The sequence below is a fragment of the Magnolia sinica genome, chromosome 2, assembly GCF_029962835.1.
Source record: "Magnolia sinica isolate HGM2019 chromosome 2, MsV1, whole genome shotgun sequence".
Lineage (NCBI taxonomy): Eukaryota > Viridiplantae > Streptophyta > Magnoliopsida > Magnoliales > Magnoliaceae > Magnolia > Magnolia sinica.
The window spans coordinates 52,698,956-52,703,920 of record NC_080574.1 but is presented as its reverse complement, the minus strand read 5'-3'; the positions used below and the strand labels follow the sequence as shown (position 1 = coordinate 52,703,920).

Here is a 4,965-nt window from a genome sequence, read left to right as displayed (position 1 = left end):
CGGAATCATCCATGCCACTCTATCAAGGGCTATAAATGCCCTGGCATAAGCTTAGAATATTATATTATGATGCGGGCTTCCAACCTGATATAACCGTGGTTGGCAAAGGAAGCATTAAATTCCCACAAGCGCAATTGTTGATTAAGTGACTTCAATCAGATGCTGGAGCAGGGATTTCAAATGGATATAACAGATTTTCGATTGATGCAATTTTTTTTTTAAAAAATACAAGTTTATTCTCTGAACACTTTTAGGCATCTTCAATTCGATTGAATAATGGAGTGTTAATAGATTGATGATCATCGATCAGAATTAATCAATCGATGGTTCAATAGACGATTCACGCAACGTCTGTGTAAGTACGTTGTTTTGTTTTTAATTACATTAGTGGGTTATATAAATTGTGTTTATACGGGATTAGGGTTAGTATGAAAGTGCAAAATGTTGAGACTCAAATATTGCATAATTTTTTCCATTTATATCTTTGTTTTATGAACATAAATCATCTTAATATTCTATTTTTACTCATGCATGTGTTGCAGGGTGTATTTAAGAGTTTTGATTGAAAATGGGTGTTAAAAAGTAAGAATTTAATGCTCAAAAATTACCAAGGCAATGGATGGATCTTATGAGATCAAGATTGAAGGATTCACATGCCAAAGATCCAAGAAAACCAAACGAGGAATGAAGAGAATCGAAGATTTGAAGTGAAGAATCCTGAAATCGTCCTAAAAAAGTGTATTCTAAAGCTGTGAAGTTTATTTTGAAAAACTGCGCAGCAGGAAGTCGGTTTTAAACAAACTATGCAGCAAGAAGTCTATTTTGAAAAAATACGTATATTTGAGGCGTTTTCTAGGGTTTTCAACTTTGTACGAAAATTAGAGTTCCCTACTTATAAATAGGGCCTCCTAGGGCATTCTTAAACATCATTAGAAGCATTCAAGAGCAATATTTAGGGTTTTTTAAAGAGTTTTTAGTTTTATTAAAGCTTTATAAGTTATTTCTTTCCTTTTAGATCTTTTCTATTTACAATTTTTCTTCTTTCTTTCTCGTTACTTTTTATTTCTGCAATTTAATTATGTTTTTCTAAGTTTCCTCTAGCCCAAGCTAGAAGGGAAGCACATGGGTTTAATATTTCTTTAAGTTATGATGATTGATTGTTTTAATGATGAGAAGAATGGTGTATGCATGTTATCTATTATTTAGGTTTTATTTTTTATCATTTTGTAAGATCCATATGTTTCCATCATATGAGATCCACATTGATGGATAGGCTTACCCTAGATTAATCAGATTTCCTAGATAGGAGATGTTCTCAACCTGTTATATTTCTTTGATATTCATTATCCTATAGATATTGAATACTTAAAATCACTGGCGCTTGAGAATATATGTCAATGGTGCAAATCCATTATTTTCTAATCTTTTATATCATTTATTAAAATATTTAAAGTGTTTTATTTTCCGATTAGGCTGACCATAGTGCTCAAATCCTAGTTGTGTTATCCAAGTCATCATGATTTTGGAACATTAACCTATGTGTGAAACTTTGAAGCTTGGGTGTTTTTTATTCAATTGAATTACATCCATTCAAAAATCCCAAAATTAAATCATCAGTTTAGTTTTTATTACGTAGTTTGTTTTGCATTTGATTTTTTCCTTCTCGCAATTCATCTCCCTGTGGGATCGACCCTGTATTCACAGGATATTACTTATGAACCTCTGCACTTGGAGCAAGCAATCAAGTTTTTGTTGCCGTTGCCAGGGAGAGATTGAGATAGATCAGATCTGTGCAAGATAGCTAAGGTAAGTTTTCTTCTAAACCCTCCAGATTTTCTGTAATTTTTTAATTTTTTAATTTTCTTTTCTTTTCTTTTTCTTTGAAAATAAATTCAGTTGGGTCTTTCAAGCACTAACTATGACATAAGGTTGCCCTGCTTGGGATTTTATCACCTAAGTGCTATGGTTGTTCTATAGTTGCTGTTTGATCACAAAGATCATCCGCTGAATCTATTTTCCAGATTAGCATAGTTTAATTTCTCCATTAGTTTTACTTTTATTTATTTATTTATTTATTTTATTTTAGTTGTGGACTGAACCCTCATGGTCGGCCCTGCCACCTGGGTTGTTGATTTATTTTACTTTGTGAACTGAACCCTCATGGTTGGCCCTGCCACCTGGGTTGTTGATTTATTTTGCTTTGTGAACTGAACCCTCATGGTCGGCTCTGCCACCTGGGTTGTTGATTTATTTTGCTTTGTGGACTGAACCCTCATGGTTGGCCCTGCCACCTAGGTTGCTGATTTAAGTTTTTATTTTTATTTTAAGTATCATACTTGCGATTGAATTATTGATATTTGTTGTGTGGTGTGGATGGTTTATGTCCCGTTGGAGTAGGGATTAAAACAATCGACTCTCCTCTGAAGAGGGACTAGTTCCAGGCCTTGATCATTCACTTAGAAGAGGCACTCAATATCACTTGGATTCCATGGTAGACCCAGTTGATAATCCAAATCCAAATCTGCCAGATCCAACTATAAATCAAAATAATCCTCCTCTTGAGGATGAAAATGAAGTTCATAGGAATGTGTTAAACCAACCACGGACTTTACGTGAACATTTACACCCTGAGAGATCAACTTTACCATCTTGCATAGTGTTCCCTGCTCACACAGGGAACATTGATTTTAAACCAGATGTGATTCAATTAATTCCTAAATTTCATGGCTTAGATTCTGAAAGCCCCTACTTGCACCTCAAAGACTTTGAGGAAGTAATTACAACGTTACAAGTAAACAATGGCAATAGAGATGTACTTAAGTTTAGGTTATTCTCATTTTCTCTAAAGGATCGGGCTAAAGCATGGCTCAACTCTCTAAGACCTAATACCATCACTTCATGGTAAGCCTTAAGTAGAGAGTTTTTGAAAAAGTTCTTTCCCGAGCACAAAACAAATGTACTAAAACAAGAAATCATGTCATTCTTCCAAAAGGAGAATGAACTATTTTTTCAAGCTTGGGAGCGCTTCAAAGACATTCTAATTACTTGTCCACATCATGGTTATGAACCATGGCATGTGATTGATGCTTTCCGAAAGGGGCTCACCATGGATACCCATCAGTTCATAGAAATGATGTGTGGTGGAACCTTTCTTGACAAAGATCATAATGAGGCTTGGGATTTTTAGATATGTTAGCAGAAAATACGCAGATATGAGATGTCTTTGCTAAATCAGACCAAACTAGACCCATTCCTAGAGAGAAAGCGGGAATGTATGTCCTAAGAGAGGAAGACGACCTTAATGCAAAATTCGTTGCATTGGCTAAAAAGGTCGAAGCCTTGGAAATTAGGAAGGTTGATATGGTTAAAGCAAACACTTCCTTAGGTAATTTTTGTAGCATTTGTGGTGGTACAGACCATGACACAAAGGATTGTCCAATAATCTCAGTTGTACAAAATATCACGCATGAGCATGATCAAGCAAATGCTATAAATAATTACCAAAGGTCAGTTATGCAACCATTGGGAAACACGTACAATCCAAATTGGCGTAACCATCCTAATCTTAGTTGGAGGAATGGACCACAAATTAATATGCCCAATGCACCGCAAATGCCTCCACAAAATAACTTCTTTGGGGCACCTAACAATGCACCATATGTGCCCCTGCCAAAGCGATCATCTGTGGAGGATGCATTGACCACATTCATGAACTCTCAAGCTCAAATGAATCAGCCTCTAATCCAATCAAATCAGGAATTAAAGACAGCTGTGGCTAGGATTGAGACTCAACTAAATGCTAGGGAAAAAGGCACCCTTCCTTCTCAACCTGTGCCAAACCCTCGAAACACACATTTCATTGGAGACTCAAATCCAAGTGAGCTACATCATGAACAAGCTAAGGCCATCATTACCTTAAGAAGTGGAAAAGAGATCGATAACAAGATAATACAACCGGTAGAAATACCGGAAGATGAGTCACTGTCTCAAGAAAATGATGAACCAGCTATGGTTCAAGAGCCGCAACAGCAAAAGGATAAAGAGACTAAGTCACATGAGCCTCCAGTTCCGTTCCCATCTAGACTTCGGAATCCAACTGTCCCCATGAAATATCAAGAGGTGTTGGATGTGCTCCAAAAGGTTACTATCAATATTCCTCTGCTTGATGTCATTAGACAAATTCCATCATATGTTAAATATCTCAAGGACTTGTGCACTGTAAAGAGGAAATTAAATGTGCACAAAAAGGCCTTCCTTACTGAGAAAGTGAGCGCTATCATTCAACAAAGGGTTGTACTCAAATACAAAGACCCGGAAAGTCCCACTATTCCTTGTATTATTGGGAATTTTCAAATTGAGCATGCTTTGCTAGATTTGGGTGCAAGTGTCAACTTAGTATCTTATTCGGTTTACAAACAAATGGGGTTAGGCAAGCTTAAACCAACCACGATTACACTCCAATTCGCTGACCGCTCTATTAAGGTACCAAGGGGAATTTTAGAGGACGTGCTAGTCCAAGTGGAGAAATTCTACTTCCCCGTGGATTTTATTGTACTAGACACTGAACCATGTGTAAATGCTAGCGCTCAAGTTTCCATCATTTTAAGCCGCCCATTCCTAACAACTTCAAATGCAATCATAAATTGCAGGAATGGAATGATGAACTTGTCTTTTGGTAACATGACTCTAGAGCTAAATATTTTCAATCTATGTAAGCAGGCCATTGATAATAATGAGATCCATGAGTTGAATTTCATGGACTGCTTGATAGAAGAAGAGGAATTAGAACCTAGTCTGACTGAGGAATTGATTCAAGTCATTGGAGACTTGAAAAATTCTGATTTAGAAAAAGTGCTTGCTGAAATTTCTGATGATAATGAGAGCACTACCCCCCAAGACATTGGTATGTACCAATGGAGACCACGCACTCAAATCCTATCTATCGAGGACTTGCGACCTCTGCCA

At 36.6% G+C, this 4,965-nt stretch overlaps 1 non-coding gene across 1 annotated transcript; it reads right to left on the bottom strand.

The window, feature by feature from the left end:
- Nucleotides 1-2,956: 2,956 nt before the first annotated feature.
- Nucleotides 2,957-3,063, bottom strand: LOC131238276 (small nucleolar RNA R71). The gene has a single exon (XR_009167681.1). It is a non-coding gene; the product is annotated as a small nucleolar RNA R71 (small nucleolar RNA).
- Between the last annotated feature and the right edge of the window lie 1,902 nt (nucleotides 3,064-4,965).